We start from the raw sequence: 23,312 nt of genomic DNA on the forward strand, positions 1-23,312 counted from the left end.
GAAAAAGAAAGATAATATAATAAAATATGGGAACTTACTATTTGCCTTAGAAACTATAAATATTAATCTAAGAATATAAAGTTAGGCTCCTTATGAAGATTGCTGTAATAATGAAAGGTTTTGGTATATAAAAAAAGCTATAAGAAGGGTTCTCTCAGATCAATGAATAAAGCAGGGCTGAGTATTCCTGAGTCTTTGGGGGCAGCGTTTCTCTTTCTCACTTTTAAATGTATCCCATTATGTCACTCTCGCTCTTTTCTGACCATCTTTTTCTACTCTTGTTTCTCCCATCTCACTTCATCATCTTACCACTGTTTATTATTTCTTGGTCTCTCTCATCCAATCCAGTCTCTATCAGGGTGAACAGACATAGGCTATAACCTCCACTAGGTCAGAGACTGTGTCTGTTTACTAATTATCCATTTGATCCTAGTGCCTATCTCATCATTGGCACATGGAAAGCACCAAAAATTGCTTGACAGCTAAAAGAATTTTGAATTTGGTGTAGATCCAAAACGGACACTGTCTTTAGGAATTTTAGGCCAAGTCTAAATAGTGTTTATGACATTAAATAATGTTTATTTGGTTGTTGCTTTTATTATCACCATTGGTATGCAATTGTTCTATTAAATTTGAGTTGATTCCTTGAAACAGAGATTATGTTGTTTTGAGTTTTCCTTTTATTACTCTAGATAAACTAATCAACCTTGGTCACTCCCTTTCTATGAAGGTGTGTGTACTTGATTGCTGGAAACCTACAAATGGTGTTACAAGTTAGAGAGGGCTCCCAGACACGAGTGTAGAACTTGACAGTCACCCAAGCTGAATTTTCAAAGTGTTACTGAACATCAGATGATCATATTGAAATCCTAAGCATGGATGAGAAATGATTGTTTTGCTCAAGGCAAGTAGGATTCACTTTCTTAAACAGGCTACAATTCCTGAGAAAAGTAACACAAATTTGGAAATAGAAATAACAACAACAACAATAATAATCATAAAGCCAGGATTTTACTTGCCATCTCTCTACATTTTCATGTCTTGAATATTACAGAAATTTGTTACCATTTCTTGTATTGACTTGGTAAGTGGAAACCTATTATTATAACATGTATTTTATAACATGCTAAATGGTTTATTTAGTATAATAAAATAAAAATAGGTGTACATTTTTAAATTTCTCAATTATATTTGTATTATATTGACATTGTCTTTCTCCCCAGTAAAAATGAAAACAACAATGAAAATCTTACCAGTTTTTATGTTCACAAGTGTTTCAAATCATACTGTTAAAAGAGTAACTAAACTGGCACTAATAAAATTGATTTAGGCAGAACATGCTCCTTTTCTTGGCTCTAACAAAAGACCTGTGCTTATATCAGCCCCATGGGGACATGGAGTAAGAAGACACTCAGGAAAAAAAATCCCTTTGACAGTTTACTTTTTATTTTCAGTTTCCTCAGGTCTCACAAACTATTTCCAGTAGTATTACCTGCTAGCAGTTAAGCAAGCTGACGTTGGGGTTGCTTTCTAGATCCTTCCCCTTCTAGTTGGGGGAACTTTCTGGGCCTCAAGCTCTTCATTCATACAGAACAACAACAATAATAACAACAGAATAACAACAACAACAATAATGCCTATTTTGTAGGGTTGTTGTGGGCTGAGAGGAGTTAATATATATAAAAGCTCCCTACCAATGTCTGTAGCATATTAGTACTCAGTTAGTACCTGATAATAAGTATCAGTAAATCTTAGCTACTTATCACTATTATTGTTATTATTTTTGCCTAAAATATTTTCTACTGACATTTCTACAGTCTTCAGTTGCTTTCTAAAAAATAAAACTTAGTTCCTTAAAATCAAATCATCCTCCTGGTATTCCTTCACTTAAAAAAATTAATATTCCTATGTGACACATTATATGACTCATTTACTTATGCTGGGATATCAATTTAGGCTAAATTAGATGTATTTGATTTAATATTCATGAATGAAAGTGACTTAAGTTTTAGAGTCTTCACTGCAACGAGAAAAAGCTCCTGAACAATTAACCTAGATTCATATAATTTGCAGGTTTTTGCTTTTTCTAATGTTGGCCTTTTTGTTCAACCAGTAAAAATGTGCTTAACCTTTTATTTCAGTTCATTGTTCTTTTGCTCTCAGGTGGAGACCAGTTCAAATCCAAGCACTTAATGCGGGGATTATACCTTTCAGGTGTGAAAAAGAAAGGAAGAAAATTAACATTGACTCCAATTTTACCTATATTTTAATTTTACAACCCCTTGAGGCAGACACTATCTTCATTTTGCAGAGGAAGTATCTGAGGTGCTAAGGTAACCAAATAACAAATGGTAGAGTTAGGTTGGAATTGAGGTCATCTGATTCCAGGGGAGTGCTCATTTCTCCAAGTCACGGTGCACAGTCCCCAGGTAGAGACAAACATTTATCCAAGGGAACTCCAGAGAACTTTCCTTTGGTCAGAAATTGCAAAAGATTACTTTCTTGACTATTTTGTGTGGAGAAAGAAACATCAACCATCTTAAATGAACTTGCCTCTTGGTAACTATCTGAAAATGTGTGTACTTGTGTGTGGATCAGAGAGAAAAACATTGTTTCTAACATATTTTGATGATACTAAACACTTGGATCACTCCTCCTGTTGTTTCTGTCCATGATGGCTCTTGAAGACTGAATCTGCAATCCTGAGGTCTGCAAAGGCCCTGAACCTGTGTGGCCTCATGTTTTCCCCTCAGTTAGAGGAAGCCGGGTCCGCACAGGAAAATGAAATGAAAGATCAAGCAATTACCTTCAGAATTTGTTTAATGTGGTAAATCAACATGAAATATGTTAGCATCTCAAGCTGTTTTTTTTCCTCCATTGTGGATATTTAAACCTTAATTAAGTGAATACTTTCTTAGCCCTCTGTGTGATTTTGATACCGGATTTGACAAGGACATAGTGAAGGTGATACTAAGGGGGATTTTCAGAACTAAAGATATAAGTGTGGCCCACACAATCATGGAGGTCTTCAGCCTTAGACAGCAGGAGTCAAGGACCACAGACATTGGCCTCAGGGCCATATCACCATGTCCTCTGGCTCAGAGTCCCACTCTGGGTCACCAACCCCCAGTCTCTCCTTCCTCACAAGGCCCTCAAAAGGTCTCACAAATATTCAACTCTGTCTACACACCTGACTGCTCCATCTTTCAGGTCTTGGGTGGAGCTGCTTCCTGCCACCAGTCACAGCATTGTCTCTGGGGCTGTTCAGCTTCTGAAGTGGCTATTGCAGTTTTCACTCAAAATACTTTTGTACACTTAACCCAGGTGCGCTCCCTCCAGGGGCTTCCCCCACCTGGTCAATATCCTTGCTGTAACTTCCTTGGGGGTCTCCATTGCCTGTTGCAGCCTCTAGCTTCATGAGAGTGGCTCATTCTAGGGTGGACACTGGGTGACATCCACAGGTCACTGCTCTGGAGTAATTTAAGGTTCTTGGTCTTTGGTTCTTGCCAGAGAATGAAACGCTTGGCTTTAGCACCAGGTATGTCAGAGGTGGAGCTGGTAGAGGAGATAGGCAAAGGATGGGGCCTACGTATAATGAGGGAAGGAGGGTGTGTGTATATGGGTGTACCCACAAACAGTAGCTGTTTCTTTTCTTTTTCTTCTTCTTTTCATTTTTTTCTAATTTAGAAGTAGAATGGTAGCCAGTTAACCTCAAACCTCTACCTTTTAGCCTTAAGCCTGTGGTTTCTTTTCTGCCCACCTATCTCTTTTAAAAAAACTTTAAAAATGTACCCGTCACACATTTTAAAATAGATATTCATCATTTTTCATAATCAATTGAAAACTTTTTGAAATAGAGAGTATGTAATTACCAGTGTATTATAAATATTGACATTAAGAAATTTAAAAATTTTCATCACTCTTTTAAACGTATTTTAAGCAATACAAAAAACATAAGTAGTTTGATAACCATATCTGTTAAAGATATATAGGTATATATTATATATATATATAAGACCTAATGTAATCATTGGAAATTTTACATTGTTCTTTTTTTCTCCTTGAGCTTGTACTTCCATTCCACTTTCTGCAAAGAATTTTATCCTAATGTAATATACTTTTATGCTTGAAAGACTTATTGATTACCCTATCATATACTACTCCTCTGCAACAAAGATCATTTATAAATTGAAATTATTTTTTTCATATAACCAAAGGCTTCAAGTATTAAACTTTTACCTGCTTTGAGTTATCATTATAAATGTTAACATACAATTGATTAAAACAGTATAAACATCTTATAAATTTATACATATCATTATTAAATATAAAATGTCAAATTTTGTGGATGAGTGAGAGTGCTGATTATGATGCCTTGATTAAAGCAACAGCAAAGTTGTCCCTATGCTGCTGTGGAAGATGTATGCCTTGGGAGGCAGTGAGCCATAAGAGGGCTGTGACTTCCTTTGGTCACGTGGAAAGCTGGTTCAGTGTGAAAGGGAAGGAGGAAGGGAGAACCTGAACTTCACTGGCTCCACAGGCAGATTAATTTTCAGGCAGAACATATACAGAAGTCGAGAATCTGGAATTTATTTCTTTAAAATTCCTACCTTTTCAAAATATGTCCCCCATTTGAAGAGCCCTGCTGTATACTGCAGGTTTTGTTTTTTTTTTTTCTTTAACTAGTTTTACTGCTTCATTCTCTATGTTGTAGGCAAAGAAGCTGTACTTGGGTCTCATCCCATCATCAAGGGTATAAGCAATATTCTTCTCCTGGCTACATAAAGGCTGAGAGAGCTTCTGTCTGCTCTATTATCATTCACTGGCCTTTCCTCACGTGTTCTCCAGAGTCCCCTAATTCTCATCTTTCCACCCTAGAAGTCTTTGACCTCAGTAAGCTCTGACCATGCACTCATTAAGGTTACAAATATGAATATTTCTGCTGTGTTTATGACACTCAAAGGTTTTATAAAATTAAGTAGATGTAATCTGATCCTCAAAAACTTCCAGCATAGTAGGAGAAATAAGATACATGTACAAGTCACTAGGTGGCAATGGAGGTGGCACAGAGTGTCAAAGCACACGTGTAATCCAAGAATGGACATGTGTTCAATTTGCCTGGGGCACAGGGTAAATTTAAGAACAGAATTTCCTAAAGTGTGTCTGTGGAATAAGTTGGTAAGTATTTTTGAAAAGAGAGAGAGAGTGACTGTGTTAGTTTTGTTTGAGTGTGTTAGTTTTGAAGTCAGGTAAGAAAGAAAATGCTAATATGCTAGATTAAAAGAAAAGACACAAGTTTCTTTACTATAGAATTTATTAATTCCTTCCTAAGATTATTATATTAAGAAAAGGCAGGAGCAGTGTTAGCATGCAATTCTTCCCAAGTCGTTTTGTTTCTTTCTGAAAGATGTCTAACCAGACAAGTGTTTGAGGAACAGGCTTTGGAAAAAACTGTTTTAGGAAATAGTAAGAGGTAAGGAAGGTAAGATATTCTGGGTTCAGATGGCCAAAGCCACAACATCTGGAATTTGTAGGCAGTGTTGGCTTTGGCAAGATTGTTCATGAGCATAGCTGGGCTCTGGGATGGATGGCATTGTGGTCCCTGTGAGGTCTGGCCTGGCAGGGGGGACAGAGGTATAAGACTCCGAGGCAGGACGACACAGTAAATTGAACAAGAGGAATAAAAACCTACACTTGGGTAGTTTAGGTGTAGTCAAATTCATGACCACTTGCAGATGTTGAAACTTTTAGTTCACTTGATGTTGAAGCTATTTTTTAAAAATTTATTTTTACTTTTGTGGTGTAAATTAAGATATTTAACTTTCTTTTCCTTCTGATTTTGTATGTTTATGTTCAAATAATACAGAACTTCTCATCTAAAAGATACGGAATGTCTGTATGAAAAAAGAAATATGTTTAATTTTTTGATATTTTCAGTATTAATTTTTTTTATCAAAAGTTTAAAATTTTCATACAGATATGGTATATGGGATAGTGAATTTTAATATTGAAAAATAATTCCTTTAAATTATAGTAACTTATAAAGAATTCACATGAATAAAATGGCAATATCATTTCAAGAATTCAGAGTTTTATAAATTAAAATAGAGAAAAAAGTAGTCAATTTAAATCAAACGTTGAAGTTTTTAGGTGGTTTACCCCATCACTCATTTATTCCCTCTAGTTGCTTAGGTGTACCTTTAGGTTGGATAAGATATATCCTTTTCTTGTTACAGGTTATCAATTTCAATATTTTAGGTACACCTTCTTCAGTGCATTGTGTAATGATTTAATACAAATTATGTCTTTATACGTATTAGTATGTCAGAATGATTAATCTAGTTACACCAATCAAATAAAAAGAAAGCAGTCCTTAATTGGTTCTCATTGTAAAGGACAAGCAGGCAAAACTTGCAACCATCTTCAGATTAAAAAATAAAATACTTAAGCAAGTATAGCAACTTGATGAAACACAGTAATCTAACAGCTAATGATCTGATCAATCTTGTTGAGGCTTGATATGACATTTTGATAGAAAACAACCTAACCTACTTGTTAGTTATTGAGTAATGGGTAACAAGGACTCCTGACAATGAACACTTTTTTTTTCTGTGATGAACTGATATTGGATAAGAAATGGTACGATGCTTAAATAAGTTATCTTAAAATGAAATTCAGATCAATAATAATCACAGCAATAATAAATAGTAATGGCCTGCATTTATGAGTATTAACTCTGTGACAGTAGTCTCACATACAATACCTTAATCCTCAGCTAGTTTTGCCTGGTAGGAATTATCACCCCATTTAGAGGAGACAGAACAGGCTCAAACGAGTAAAACGACTTGCCAAAGTCCCCCAATTGGTAGACTGTCTAATATTCTGTGATTCTTTCCACCAACTGCAAGTCACCATGAGTCTTGACCTTGGAGAATGTGTAAGGTTTGAAGTAAGGTTAATGGATCATGCTTTTATTTCAGTTTAAATTTTTCATAAGATGAAAAATTTTAAAATTTCCTTACATTACAGTGTATCTTTGTGTTTCTCAGAATTATGTTTCATAAAAGTTTAATTGATTGAATTGTTTATGGATTCATTGGAAATCTGCATTTCTTAGACTGGAAAAATAATGATTTTGGGATTTGGCTGATTCACACAAAATATAGATGTGTTGAACTATCTATCTTCTATCTATCTATCTATCTATCATCTACCATCTATCTGCTCAAAAAATAATTCTAGCTTTAGATTTCAAGGCTTTTTTTCTATGGAATAATTTTGTAACTTCTGAGCATAGTTAAAGCACTTTGGTGCAAAAGTGCCTAATATAGGGTAAGAAAAATAAAGCTTCAACTAATTGTGCTTAGAACAAGGTGTAGGCAGTTACTGGCTGATTGACAAGAATTATATTTCTGAAGATTCTTTTTAAAACTAAAATGAACAAAGTTTGGACATATGCCACAAGTCTGAACATGGATAATATACACTCACCTACTCAATTTCTTGAGATTAATTATAACCTGCTCTAGGGGGAAAAAAAAAGGAAAGATCTTTGCTTCATCTATTGCATAGATAGGAGAGAGATGTTTACTTTTTATAACCAATCTTTCTCTCAGCCAAAGTCTATAAATGTCTTTCTTGGGAATAGCCTTGTAACTAGAGTAGTATTTTGTTATGGGGACTGATTTTCCTCCAAATTATATGTTTTTTTGAAAGGGATGTATTCAAACTATAGGTATAATTACCACAGAAGAGCCTCCATAATGACTGGGCATCCACAAAAGTCGATGAGGGAGTGCACAGGCTAAGAAGTGTAGCTATTTCTTAGAGTAGTAGGTCCTATTGAGAAATTTGGCTTGGTGGTTTGGAATCTGAACATTGTTGATTTAACATACGATTTATCATATGAAACTTTCCATCCAGAAAACTTGGGGATCTTATTTGTCTGCTCTCTCCTGCCAAATGGCTGGGTAGGGCTCCAATATATAACTTTCTTTATTTCAAGGACCTGTGAGATGTTCTTAGAGTCACCATACAGGTCATCTGAAAGGACTTGAATATTGCATGGAGTCAAAGCCATTACTTCTGTTCATTTATTGATCTTAGCAGTCTGGGAAATGGGGTCCAGGACTCCTGGTACTCACTCCAGAAATAAACTCACAAAGTGGAAGAGGAGGTTGCTTAGGAGAGGGGTGAGAGCCTACTAAGTTGCAGGCATTGTTAGGCACTTTTGTATTGAATTTTCCTAACAGCTATATGAGGTAATATTATTATCTATATTAACATCTGTAGCTCTGACATCTTCCCAGAGCTCTGTATCCATATACCCATCAGCTTATGGGCATTTATACTCACAGGCACCCTAAACTCAGGATGCCCCAAACTGACCCTACCCATCCTAGCCTCCCCATGCACAAAACAATCTATCTCTGAGTCCTGCTAAATGTAGACTTAAATGTTCCCTGAACTCTTGATTTCTCTCCATTTCCATTGCACCACTGCATTACAATCATTATTCTCAGCTGGACTGCTGCAATGGTTTTTTCCACGTGGTTTCCTTGAATTTCTACCCACACTTCTCCCTTTTGAATCCATTCTCCCAACCAACACCAGAGCAAACTTTTAAAAAAATGTCAAAGCTCTCAAGACATTTTATTCCTTAAATCACTTCAGTAGCTTCTCCTAGTCCTTAGGGTAGAAACTAAAATACTTAACAGATGTGCTAAGGCTCTTGATTACTCACCAGCCTCATCTCGTATCACTCCCTCCCTCTCTGCACTTCCATCCCTCCGGCTGTCTTCCAGTTCTTTGCAGAAGCAGAGATTCTTCTGCTCTAGGGTCGTTGCTGTTTGTTTCCTTTTCTCTTCAGGCCCATCTTTCCCAACATACATAGTTCATTACTCCTTGTCTTTTAAAACTTATTTCAGTTATCACTTCCTTCAAGAGCTCTTCCTGACTCTCTAGATTAGAGAGATCAAGACTCTCTGTTAAACGGTTTTCATTCAGAGTTGCCACAATAGTAATTAAATGTGTATTTGTGTAATAAGCTATCTAATATTTATTTCCTTGACTCTAAAATATGCCCCAGGAGGACAAGGGACAGGTGTTTTACACTTGATGTATTTCCAGAGCTCTGCACAGTACTTTGCCCAAGTAGTTGCTAGGCGAGTTTGTCTGCAAGACCCTTCGAGAGTGAAGTCTTGGTTTCCCACAACCCTCAAGCTCTTTCAGATGTAAGCCCTCCTGATTTTCAAAGCCACACTTTATGAGGGCTTGTCTTCCGGATGCAGGGTCTCCTGGCTGGGGAGCTCAACGTGGGGCTTGGACCCCCTTGCTCCTCATGGGGGACCTCTGCCTTTGCTATATCCCTCCTACTTGCGGATCACTGCACCTGTAATAGGGGCGGAGCAGCACCCAGCTGTTAGCGCTTAACCCTTAGCGAGACCATTAGCACGTGACCATGAGCTCGCGACTCTGAGCGTGGAGGTTAGAGGTCCCGCCCTGCCAAAAGCCAATAGTCAGCTCCCAGTGGTCCTTGCGGCACAGAGTGGGATGAGAGGCGCGTGGAAGGGCCCTCCAGCCTCGGGGCCGGCTGGTGAGCTGGGGGGCTCGGAGACAGGCTGAGCGCTGTGTCCTGCAGAGCTCTGGAGCCCCAGCCACGGCCGCCCAGTGGCCGAGCCCAGGCCTTGAAGCAGCAGCGAACTTCTCCCCCATCCCCGCCACTGCGACGTAATGGCAGCGGCAGTCTCCATGGGTCACACAGTCCAGGCGAGGCCTCAGCGGCTGGAGTATACGGACGCCACCACTAAGGTAACAGCTTTAACCAGCTTCAGTCTCTCCGTTCAAGTTTCAAAAATTGGTACAGCTTAGATCAGTTGTCTGCCCGTAGTGGCCAGAGGTCAGGGTTAAGTTGCAAGGACACACATCATTACTTCAGGTCCACCTGTGTGGCTGGGGCTATTCTCAAAGACGGGCAATTGTTGTGAGCTGGCAATTCACCTGATTGGTATTTGCTACAACGTGTATTCCTATGGGTTCTATACAAGTGATTCTCTCCAGTTTAAATGAAAAGCCTGAGGGCCCGTTGGGTCCTGGGCCCTCTGCTCCCTCAGTGATGATGGCTGGGCAGGGTCTGGGGACCTGGCCCTGAGGGCGCCACCCGCTGAGATCTGCCTCGTTCGCTGGGCCTGGGCACTGGCGGGAGGACCCAGATTGGGTGCTGGACTAACGCTCCCGGACCGGGTACCGGACCTGCGCAGGGACCCCCTTCTGTTAGCCAGGGCCTGGACCTTGGAGGGCGAAAGTTGAGTCTTGGGCCCTTGTCTTTTCTTGTCAAAACAGAGAATAACATTTATTTTGGTGGAGGTTTAGAGGAACATGGGGACCTGACAGTGACCTGATACCAAGAAGTTTGCGATGACTAATCATGCCCCTCCCTCACCTTTCCTATAAAAGGGCTTTGCTGAAAGCCTGTGGGGAATTCAGGGTTTTTAAGGCATGAGCCACCCGTTTCCTTGCATGGCCCTGCAATAAACCTTTCTCTGCTCCAAACTCCGATGTTTTGGTATTGTTTGGCCTCACTGTGCAATGGGCACACAGGCTTGCATTTGATAACACATGTGGGTTCTGACTAGACCATGTCTCTACCCCACCTACCTGCCTTGATGTGGCCATTTCTTTATACCCTTAGTTGCAGAAAATCTGTTCTGCTAGTCTTCAGGTTGTTCTCAGACGTAGTTGTTCTATATACAGTTATAGTTTTGGTGCGTCTGTGGAAGGAGTTGAGCACAGAATCTTCCTACTCCACCATCTTGATCTGGACCTCTGACAGCACATATTTTTTTGTGTGACTTTGTGATGTTCATTTTTAATGTAATAGAGCTGTCCCTTTAATTTGTAACTAGTATTTCTATCAAATATTATTTTTTTTAAAATAAAAGTCCAGCCTAAGAGTTGTACATTTTCAGCCTTTGATGAAGACCATGTTTGATCCATGTTTTTGCTTAGGTCCTATAGTGGTTATTCTTATAGGAATGATACTCTTGTCTCTTAGGAGCATTGCTTAGATAAAAATTTGTGAAATGTGTTCATGTTTCATCTCTACCTCTACACCTTTGACTTTTACCCTGTGTCCTCTCAATTGGAGCTATAACTCAGATACCTTTGTAGAGTTTTTCTCTTGATTTTTTAAATAAGGAATCATTCACTAAACTGTGACCCAAAAACACCCCACAAAAATGAACAAATGAGATGATGAACTCACTTTGTCATTGAGAAAGAAAAGTGAACATTTTTCTGTGTTTTAAGGAATCTAAACAAGTTTAGTTTAGCCAGGTATTCTCAATGAGTAGTTGAAATAGCAGCTAGCAGTATGAGGGAAAAGCTGTATAGTCTGTTAATTTCTATAGTTCACAAGTAAATGGCTATTTTTGGTCTTTTAATGATACATTATTCATAATGGTAAAACAAAGTTAATTTTTAAATGCTTGCTGATTGTCTTCAGAAAAGTCATATAATCTCAGGTATATTTGGAATCCTGTCCTATATTTTTATGTGGAAGCTTACTGCATTTTGAATATGCATACTTTATTAAATATCATTAAATTGTATACATAAATTAATTAAGCAATTGGGAAATTGAATTTCACAATGGGTCACTGATTTTAAACTACAGAATTCTACCTTGGGCTAAATTAAAAAGTAATCACTCAGTGTTTTGATGTCTCATTAATAAAACTTTCTTTACCATATACCAGCATGGCTAAGTTCAAGAAAAGCAGTCTGTTACAAGAGCAAAAAGTACTAAAATTATTTTTGAAAGTAATGTTCTCAGAATTAATATTATTAGATGAATGTGTAGAATTTGTTAACAACAGGGAATTAACTTTAAGAGCCTTCTTGGTTATCACAGTTTGTGGTTTTGCTTCTTTAAAAGCAATTGTAGAGGATATTTTTGATAATTTCTGTGACTAAACTGAAAAGATTGAAAATGAAGGAAAGAAAAATAAAGAGGTATAAAGTATTACCTATAAGTTGATGTTTCTCTTAATCCAGCCCAATTATAACTGATCACTGGTCCATTAGTGGGGACAGGAGTGGAGGATTAGGAGGGGAATGCTTGAGAAAGGAACCAGCCAAGACCATGAACAGTTCAGGAGTGTTTCAACTATTTCTGCTGTAATGATTCCATCCTCTATGACCTCCTGCAGCCCAAAGTTCTATATGCTGAACATCAACATAAAAAATTCCTAACAGCTATGTTGCTAACACAGTTGTTCCGTGGCAACTCAATAACTCCTCTCCTTGTTTGTAAAAGTATATGCCTTCACCTCCAAAGGGCAGAAAGGGGAATTCACTTCATTATGATCTTATAGAAGTAATAAACAAAAAATGATTAAAGACATTGTTTTTAACTTGCTTTTTAAATTACTAGAATCAGCAAAGGTGTATATTTTGTTTCAGTTATCTTTGGAGACATTTCCCAATGTTTAAATCCCCTAAAATATTAAAGTGCAAATTTTTGAATCTGACAAATGTAATGCTCAAAGATTTCCTTAATTAGATCATTGAGAGTTTATCCAATATACTTATATATTTTAGTACAAGAGAAAGTCAAGAATGGAGTGGTGAAAGAAGGGTGTAGATACTGTGGGAAGATAGAACTGATAGCCAGAGCACATTCTTGTGTAAGAGGTGGTGGGGTCAGCCACTTATGAAAATATCAAAGATTCAGAAACACCCTGTCAAAACTCATAGTAAATATTGGGTGAGAAGATACAAAACAGATGAGATGTAGACACCGGGAAGAGCTCTTTATAAGAAAAAGACCTAACTTCTCGTGTAATTAAAAACCCATGATTCTTCTCTAGTGCCCCAGAACAAAATCTAAATTCTCCCAAAACATAAAAGCCCCTTAAAATTTGGTCTTGAGGATACACTACTGACCTTATCTTCTGCTACTCTGTTTCTACCTTCTATTTCCTTGTCCCAACTTTGCCCATGCAATTTCCAGCCACACTAAACCACCTGGTACGTTTTTAGTACTCCTGTGGACACTCATGCCTCCATTCTTTTGCATATGTGATAGACTTCCCCTGGACAGTTGTCCACCCTTCTCCATGTGAGTCATGTTTGGAGACTATTTAAAATTTAATGTTACCCTAAGCTTTCCTGAGTTATCCAGGCCAAGGTAGTCAGCCATTGGTGCTTTCATAACACTTTGTTCACTCTTTTACTGTCACTCACCAGTGTTTCTTTACTGTTTATTTACAGCTCTGTCTCCTCCATACTCTGAGTGTTGAATACATAAATCTAGAAGATAGTAAAATGTGTGGGCTTGTGACCTGGAAATTAGAACAAAGACCCAAATTACAGGTTCAGGGCAAAGCTTGGCTAATGAACATTAAGCCTGAATTAAAAATATCCCCATGGGAAATTTCAGACCTAAAGAAAGTTAATTTAAATTCTAGCTAGAGACTGATTCCAGTTCTTGGTCTTCTAAGGCCTGCCGATATCAACAGACACTTAGTTTCCCTGGAGTAGAGGATGTGTGGTTAGACCACAAAGGCTCATCCTGATCATCTGTGTAACATGCCCACTCATAATGGCACAGATCCCCAAACCCAAAACCCAAGAGAAATTACATTATTATTTTATATAATGAAACCTGAATTACCACTCAGCTGAGGCACTGAGGGCTTATCTGTATGAAGCTTCAAAACAGTTAAATAAATCTCTATCTACTTAGCAAATTTCTTCTTTATCAGATATAAGGGATTAATCCCTAAATAAGAGGGATTAATAGTTATCTATTTTGGAATCTGTTTTCTAGTACTTTGGAGGGGATGATAAAAGACCATTTTCCATGAACTTATTGTCATGAGAAGCTCAAATGAGAGGCATGCTATCAGATATAATAGAATTGGGACTATCTATTAGATATAATAGAATTGGGAATATCTCCTTTTTATAATAGCTGTGTCGCTTTTTCAGTCATAACCCTCTGTCTGCAGGAATAGGAAAGTTTCGGGATTCCTACAAAGATAGGAAGAGGCATTTGTGGTAGTAGTAGAGTCCAATCCAAAGTTGTGGGTTGATGGATTCCAAAGTTTTTATATAGTGCAACCTTAGTAGTAAAATATTCTGTGCATTTCTCCTGCTATTCATTTGTTTCTGTATTAATTATATGGCTGAACTACTTTATGTATGTATAGCATATATGAAAATGCAAAGTAAAAGGATGATAAAATTGGACTAAACAATCTTTTAGAAATTATTTTGTTTTCTTTAACATAGTTGATCTCAGTGGATTTAATCCATCACTCAAGTGGTCTTACTACTTTAGATGTTTTAGATCGACATTTTGGCAGATGGGTTTGTCATTGTTTTGGTTTCTTAATGTGATTGATGGAGAGGTTGTACCAGGAGTAGGGATGCTGGCCCAGCTGTTACTGTTCACTTGAGATCGCAGCATTCCCAATCTGAGGCTGATTGTATGAATCCTTTTAAACTGTATGTCCACTTTGTGATGGTTGATTGCTTTATGCTACAAAACCAGTACATTAATGTAACAGGGCATATGTAAACTGCAGTATGTCATGATATGCTGAAAAAGAATGAAAAAAGAGAAGGTGTTGCTACTACTCCCTCCACATGGTAGGACTTCTGTGGTTTCCTCAGGATACCTCACGCACTACATGGCAACCCTTTTCCTTTTGATATGTGAGCCAAGGAAGATACCAATGCCAATCAGTATATTAACGATTAGTGAACTTTAATTGTTTTGATAAACATAAGTATACATTAAAAACTAATATTGGTTTTTCTTCACCCAAATGAAGTAATCCTCTTGCACACATCAAGAGGAATGTGTACCCAAATTTGGAGACTACTACTCTGTGTTATAGAGAATCAGACGCATTGAAACCATGTTCCTCAATATAATTATTGGAAATACTTCAAGTTCTAGAAGAAATAAAACAATATTTTTGTCCCCAAAGAAGGCACAGGGATAAGCAGAAGTTTTTTTAAAAGTGCATGACTCTTTACAGAATATGTAAATCTATGTTTACATGTGTGGGTTTTAGACCCCACTTTTGAAAAGATGCATCATTCCCTTTCTTAGTGTGCTTCTCTTAAAGTACTGTTTTGTTTTTATTGCTACAACCAGCAGTAAATTGTGACTTCTGCTCTGTCCTTAATAAGTGAGGCAAGAAGAAAATACGGGGAGTGCCACAGATTTTAAAATATATTTGCAAAACTATAGCTGACTTGGTTATTATGAACTACATATAAATATGATTCCAAAATGATATTTATAAAAGTTCTCCAGGATTCAGAAAGTAAATGAATATCACTCACTCTGTGAGAATAGATACTGTCGTACCTCCAGTGTCATGCAAGGCTCTAGTTCATAGTAGGCAACCCATAAATGCTGGTTGAATAACAGAAGGAGTATGTTGTGTTAATGAAGAATCATTTTGTTTAGTAAATTCCTGAAAATCCATGGCAGTCTAAGGAAGAGCTATGTGATTAATTTTAGCTTAGGAAATGTTGATAAATTATGAGAGATCCTTTTATAATAATTGAGAAAATGTAGGCTAAAGGACACAAATGTTTTTTCAACTATGAAACAATAAATATAATTGTTTACTGAGACCAAACAAAAACCACATTCTGTGTAGCAAATGTGATATGATAAGATTAATGCATCCTTTTAGAATGGCTGAACAAATAGAAAACAATGCACTTTATTTTATATATACTGGAAGTATTCCTGGACATTTTCAGGTAAATCAACTGATACTTGAACTGTTCTTTCAAAGCATCACCATATTTTATAAACTTTTAAAATTAGAGTTTCTCTTGCTGAAGTTAGATGAGAAGTATGTCTGTGAGGTGGGTGGAATGCGATGGTGGTGGAGATAAAAGGGGCAGCTAGTGGGTATGGTTTTAGGTCCTTTACCTTGAGCCACCAGCAAGGACACCCCAGAGCTTCTCAGACCACTGAGATGATCAAGTGTAGAACTCTCTTTGTAAATTAAACAATTTAACTCTTTTTTCATTCATTTATCCAGCATTCATACATTTATTCAATCACACATTTGTTGGGCTAGCATTTATTTTGTCTTTTATGTTACAGATACTGTATTAGTTAGACCCTTGGGGAATCAGAGTGATTATGTAGACTCTCCTGACCTCAAAGGACCTATAACATTGTGGGTGATTGCTACAAGGTGGGATCGATTACACAGCCTTGTTCTGTTTTGCGTTGTTATAGTGAACTGGACCTCTTTATAATCAAATTTAAGAGATTGGCTGAAATAGAAAATGTCTTTTAAAAGCCACTTACAGCCCTAAGGTAAACTTTGGACTTTGGGTAATTATGATGTGTCAGTGTAGGTTCATCTTTGCAAAAAATAATGTACCATTCTGGTGGGTAATGTTGATAAGGGGGAAAGTTGTATTTGTGTGGGGTAGGGAGTGTTTGGAAAATCTCTGCTCTCTCCTTTCAATTTTGTTGTAAACCTAAAACTGCTCTAAAATATAAAGTTCTTTAAAAGAGCCAATTACATACAAATGGTTTATTGGTAGATAAGAGTATATAAGCAAACATCTGTTTAGTTGTTTTATAATTTTGATTCCACAGACAGCAGATATTTAATGCATTGGCATCTACAGTGATGTCTTTTTCCCAGTGACCTTCAAACGTAGCCTCAGTATATTTATTTAAATTCTTCATTAAAATATATGTAAGAGAAATGAAGATCAGACCAAGATGGTTTGAGGGTTTACTGTGTTCTTGTCTGTTGAATCTTTAGTAACATTACTGTGTATGGGAAAGTTCTGCTTGGCATGACATTTCCGTATTTCAGCCAGAGTTTCTTAAATTTTTCAGTTCTCATAAAATATAGTTTAAGTCTTTATGCATTATGTATGATTCTTTATGACGTCTAATTCCCTCACCCTTTCACCCTAGAGTATAACTATAAATAGCCATAACATTTAGACCTGGCTATTGAACAAGTATGAGGAAAATTTAGATCCATATGGGAGTCATTGCTTCACATTTCATGATTCAGTGTGCAATCGATGTTTTAAAATGGCTCTTTTACTGTTATGAATATGCTCCTCTCTGCTTAATTGTGACATCCTCAAGAACAGTTATTGCCAGTTGAGTTCATGGCACTTTAGAATAAGTAACTCCTATGGTTTAAAATGAGTGAAACAATAATTATACTGTAGATGGGATTTTTTTTTTTTTTTGACTGCATTGGGTCTTCGTTGCTGCGCACTGGGGCTACTCTTCGTTGCGGTGCATGGGCTTCTCATTGTGGTGGCTTTCTTGTTGCAGAGCATGGGCTCAAGGTGCACAGGCTTCAGTAGTTGTGGCACATGGGCTTAGTAGTTGTGGCTCACGGGCTCTAGAGCGCAGGCTCAGTAGTTGTGGCGCAGGGGCTTAGTTGCTCTGTGGTATGTGGGATCTTCCTGGACCAGGGCTCGAGCCCCTGTCCCCTGCATTGGCAGGTGGATTCTTAACCACTTTGCCACCAGGGAAGCCCTGTAAATGGGATATTAAAAAAAAAAAAACTTTTTCTTTAAAGTTCAGCTCAGCCACTATTGATAGTAATGTGGGGCTTATTATGAATTTATTATTAAAGCTGGTCAGTAAAAATACAATTTGCTGTTTAAAATTTAGAGAAATTAGAATGAGTTATATTTGTATTCTAAACATATTATTAAACAAAATCAAAATTTTCAGGGGAAAAAAAAACCTTTAAATTTTATCATGCAATCACAAAAGCGCTTTCCATGTTTATATATTGTCACAGCTTTGAGAAATTTTAAAATGCATTGGAACCACTGGCATAGGAAATCTTTGCCTCTTGTACTGGTGAAATGAGTGAAATATAAACAGGGATATTGTGAGGATTAAATGAGAAAACATATGAAAGCATACTGACTTCAGTCAATATAGATTGAATGGGTGATTACATGATAAAAATAATAAGGTAAACTTTTAACTGTGCTATGTGAGATTAATTAATAGGGGGAGATCAGGGAAGGGTCAAAATCAGTGATAATTACAATGACGGGCAAGACTTGGCTCCAACATTTCATTAAACTTCTATTTTTATGGGGATTTCTTCATTTCCACTGGAATGAACAAGTCAGTATGCATGACTTGTTCTGCAGTGAACTTTGATGAATTTTTCTAAGTACATTAAAAATGAGTTGCATCCTTCTCTTAATCCGAGAAACCCCTATACCTACACTGATAAACCCTCTGATGCACATGTAAGAAGGCAGGATAATGGGCATGAAGGACAATCATCTATATGTATATATAAAATATATTTTTTTGCTTGTCAGTAATAACTCTGAACTGCCTACAGCATTTATCGTGCCTCTTAAAAGTCAGGTATTGTATTAAATTCAAACATTCCCTTATGCTGAGCAGGGAAAGGAAAAAAAATCAAACACTTTCTGAATTGGGCCCAAATATCCAAGGTTAATTTTCTGAGAAAGCTGCAGTGGCTAGATAAGGCCATCCCCTGCAAATTAGTTTTGCCTGCCTGGATTACAGCTAAATTTATGCAGCTTGCCTTATCCTTTCGGAAGCGCCTCTGAAGTGTCGTAATTAACTGGCACACATAAAGTGAGCACATTTTCTGCTTGGTGGCGGCCATTCCTCATTTCATCTCAGTTCTAACCCAAATGGAAAGGTAGTTTCTTATTTTTACTGTTAAAAACACACATGAATGCCCTTGTGTGTGTGTGAGCACACACACACACGTGCATACACACACACACACCCCCTCCAGTACTTTACCAGAAGTCTTTGAAAACAATCTTAAAACAGCTTCAGAACAGAGTGTGAAAATTTAAAGGGGCCAAGAATACTGCTGAGAGAGCAGGGAGAAATTTTAGCATAAAACTGAAATAAAAAAAAAAGGCACCTTTAATAAAGTGGCTGGACATTTTTTTTTTTAACTAGAAAAACTGGATTTAAGCCATTTGCTTTGTGTATTTCTTGGTTATCTAAATGAAAACTCAAAAATCACCAAGATGTGGTGAAAACAACTATGATCAGTATCTCTTTAGTTTGTATTTTCTATTGTTATTTCTTTATATATTTTATACCTTCCCCAGGCCCACCCCCAAGTTTTTGAGGTCAATACGTCCATTAAAAAGTAAGCCAAAAAAGCCCAAAGAAAACTATCATTAGACACCTTTCTCAGAGATGTGGCTATCTATCTATCCACCTATCTATCTACCTATCTATCTATCTATCTATCTATCTATCTATCTATCTATCTATCTAAAGAACAGCTTCTTTTTTCTGAACACAAGGCTGAAGCTGTCAGTGTTTATTGAATATCAATATAAGCCTTTGTCAGAACTGTCCCTGGCATCATATTTGACTTTGGTCAGCTCCTGGAAAATACACTAGATATTCCAGTGCTCTTTGCTTAACATACTTCATTAAGGAGTTTTCTGTTTTTGTTTTTGTTCTGAACATAAGACATTGGATTTGCAGCCTGCAGAAGCTGATCAAGAATTCCACAATGTCCAGGCTCATGGAGTCCCATTCTGAGTATGACACCAGATCAATCATAATCCTCAGGAGCCAGGAGAGATTTTCTGTCCTCTACCCCATACTCTGCTCCCAGATTTTCTTTGGCTTCAGTTCCTCATAGAGTTATTATGAGGATTAAATAAAAAGGAAAGGCGTCTATAAAATGTTTAGAACTGTGCCTGGCACATAGCAAGTGTTCAATAAATGTTAGCTGTTATTATTCTATTCTCAGTAGGATGCTGCTTCAGTGTCACCTTCTGGCTGAGTCCTTTCTTATTCATGTAGCAGTTGCTTCTTCTTGAATGAGTTCTTATTTTTTTTTTTTAATATCTTTATTGGAGTATAATTGCTTTGCAATGTTGTGTTAGTTTCTGCTGTACAACAAAGTGAATCAGCTGTATGTATACATATATCCCCATATCTCCTCCCTCTTGAGCCTCCCTCCCACCCTCCCTATCCCACCCTTCTAGGTCATCACAGAGCATAGAGCTGATCTCCCTGTGCTATGCAGCAGCTTCCCACTAGCCATCCATTTTACATTTGGTAGTGTATATATGTCAGTGCTACTCTCTCACTTCGTCTCAGCTTACCCTTCTCCCGCTGTGTCCTCAAGTCTGTTTTCTACGTATGCATCTTTATTCCTGCCCGGCCACTAGGTTCATCAGTACCGCTTTTCTAGATTCCATATATGTGCATTAGCATGTGGTATTTGTTCTTCTCTTTCTGACTTACTGTGTATGACAGACTCTAGGTCCATCCACCTCATTACAAATAACTCAGTTTTGTTCCTTTGTATGGCTGAGTAATATTCCTCGAATAAGTTCTTATTTTTAACAGGTAAACTGTATCATGATTTCATTTCTCTCTTTTCTTGCAACTTCTTCCCCTTCTGAAAAAAAGCAGAGAAAACCACTTCCTACTCTTTCTAATTACTTTTCCTTCCAATCTTCCTCCCTCTTCCTGCTGCAAATCTAGGGCAGCACTTTTCACGCTATTTTCCGGGTATCCCCTGTGGGGCCCTCTAGAACTTTTCCTTATTCTTTCTCTATCATTCTTATAACACTTGCCCCCTTTGATTCCTTTTCTAGAAATGTTTGTCTCTCAAGTAACCACTCATGAAAAACAGAGTACTCCAAATTCTTGTGCATATGGGAAGCACTTAGTGGTGCCTTAAGAAGGATTTTATCTGATTTCAGAAGTCATCTAATACAGGTTAGAAAATATTTTCCTTCTTTGATTATTTCTTCCTATGGGAAAATTGTCATGCTGCAATTCTCATTACATGAAATAGATTATTCACTTTTTCTACTCTATCACACACTTTAAAAGACAATCAACAATTTGCAGGAGTCATCATGTGAATCTACAGATTGATAGTCTATTCCACTTACCTTCAAAGTATTTTCCAATTAATGGTTCCTAGAGCCTTGAGAGTCTCCCAGCAAAGAGGACTATATCTCTATCCTTTTCGGGTGTGTGGAGTGGGAGGGGACTTTCATCTTTTGGGGACTTATTAAAACTGAGGGAGTTAATCAGACACAATGTTTTCCAGTGGGAAACAGATTTATTTAGGACACTTGAGTTTTGGTTCTGGTTCTAGTCCGAGCCACCGACTTGCAAAGTGATTGGAAAGTACAGTTGACCCTTAAATGATGCTGGGGTTAGGGGTGATGACCCCCCCAGTCCAAAATCCACGTGTAACTTTACAGTCGGCCTTCCTCTGTACCTCATGGTTCTACATTCGTAGATTCAACCAACCACAGGATCAGGTAGTACTTTAGTATTTACTATTGAAAAAAACCTGTGTAAAAGTGGGCTTGCACACAGTTCAAACCCATGTTGTTCAAGGGTCAACTGTAAATGTAATAGGATTATATCTAAAGCTGAGGCTAAATAGGCTGCTCACTTTGATGGCACAAAAAATGCCAGTCTCTTTAAGGTCTAGGAGGTAGGCTTCAAGTTACCTGGCTTACACCTTGGTATTAAAGTAAGAGTGCTTGAAAGACACACTATAGATATTCCAAGGTAGAGTCTAGAGGCTGCCAGGGTCCTGAGATTAAGGTGTTATTCAGTTTTTGCTGACTTGATTCAGGCAATTATTCTCTGAGAAACTGTGATTCTGTCCACTAGGGTGTGGGTTAATTCTAATTAAGACCCAGGGACCTTATTTCAACTCCTGCTCCTAGGAAGACCTGGCAAAATTAAGTGCAGTATCCCAGAGGCAGGAAAGGGTGTGCATTGAAGTCAGGGACCCAGAGCTGGCACAGGAACTTACGGGTGAGAACTGGCTCTAGCACAGTCAGTGGCTGAGCCTACAAGCCCTTCAGGGTATGGTGGTTAAGGCTGTGACTCTGGTGGAGTAGGCTCTTTGAGGTCCCAGCATGGGGTCCTAACTACCAGCTATGCAGGCACCTTCCATCATGTGCAGGATCTATGGGACAGGGTGCACAGCTTCCCTGATACACAATGAAGCAACAAGAAACAATGCGTTAACAGAACATTCTCTCTCCTCTTGCCCTTAGATACATATTGACTTCTAGATTTAAGTGTAAAATTTCACTTAAGTGGTTATTTAATTTATTAAATTAATAATATAACCTATATTTATATATTTTAGACAAATGTGTGATTGTTGGTCATAAAACAATACATGTTCATTGTTTAAAAATTGAAAAATAAAGGAATTTTTAAAAATGTGTGATTCAACCTTGTAAAAATATATTTGAAATACTTTGCTGTACTTACTCTTCCCACTTCAAATATTTAGTATGTGGTTGAGTACCTAAATTATTTCATGGCTATAATGGGCCTATCAAAAGACATTTTACAACCTATGTGTAACTATAAGGCACAGAGAGCCCATACTGGTTCTTACTTTATATATTCTCATCTCAAACAACATCTAAAGGTAATGAAAGGGGGCTTTTAAATGCAACAACTATGCATAGACAGTCTTAATTTTATTGAACATAGTAGCATAGTAGAATGACTCCCCAGGTTGATCTACAGCAAGAATTAGCATAATACCTCAAATCAGTGATTACCAAATCCTTAAGGAACACATAATCTCCTTGCCCATGCAAGTAGAGGTAGATCTTGCTTGCCTCCTCTTAAAATTTTGTTAACTCCTGAAGGTAGGAATGAGCAGAGGAATAACAAGTCAAAAGAAAACCCAATAATGTACTTGGCAAAGTGCCATATGACCTCTTGACTTGAATCAGGCTTTGAACTGAGCAGAGAAAGAATATATTTCAATCAGATAGTTCTTATCCCACTTTACAAGTCTCACTATAATGCTTGCTTAAAAAAACTACTATTTTTTTTATATTTGCAAATACAGATTAAACTAATTTCTTAAGATTATGCTGTAAGTTTTCATGTGTGGTAAATCCTCTTTCTCAATTTTAATGTAAAGATATATTTTAAAATAAGTTTTCTGATTATATTTCTTGCTTTAAAAAAATGTTTGGTCATTTTTGGATGGACTTGAGCATTGATGTCAGATTTTCTCATTTGTTGGCTGTGACAGAACTGAAGGCTTCTCTGTTCACTGAAAATTCCCCAAAAAGGACGAGTCTGCACGGACTAGAAACACATTTAAAACCTGCAAAAGTTTTAGGTGGTTTATCTAAGGTGTATTAATTTTTTTTTTTATTAATTTATTTATTTTTGGGTGTGTTGGGTCTTCGTTTCTGTGCAAGGGCTTTCTCTAGTTGCAGCGAGCGGGGGCCAC

General features: G+C 37.4%; 1 protein-coding gene and 1 long non-coding RNA gene across 2 annotated transcripts in view; both read left to right on the top strand.

The window, feature by feature from the left end:
* LOC309665544 (uncharacterized protein) overlaps positions 1-23,312 on the top strand; it is a 329,472-nt gene that overhangs the window by 178,031 nt on the left and 128,129 nt on the right. The gene's annotated exons all lie outside the window — the stretch shown is intronic.
* The window catches only part of LOC309665623, a 36,530-nt gene continuing 30,544 nt past the window's right edge, over positions 17,327-23,312 (top strand). The window contains exon 1 of the long non-coding RNA XR_014266586.1: positions 17,327-23,212. This is a non-coding gene — a long non-coding RNA (uncharacterized lncRNA). The remainder of the gene's footprint in view (positions 23,213-23,312) is intronic.

Source organism: Balaenoptera physalus, assembly GCF_965194825.1.
Source record: "Balaenoptera physalus genome assembly, chromosome: 8".
NCBI classification, from domain to species: domain Eukaryota; kingdom Metazoa; phylum Chordata; class Mammalia; order Artiodactyla; family Balaenopteridae; genus Balaenoptera; species Balaenoptera physalus.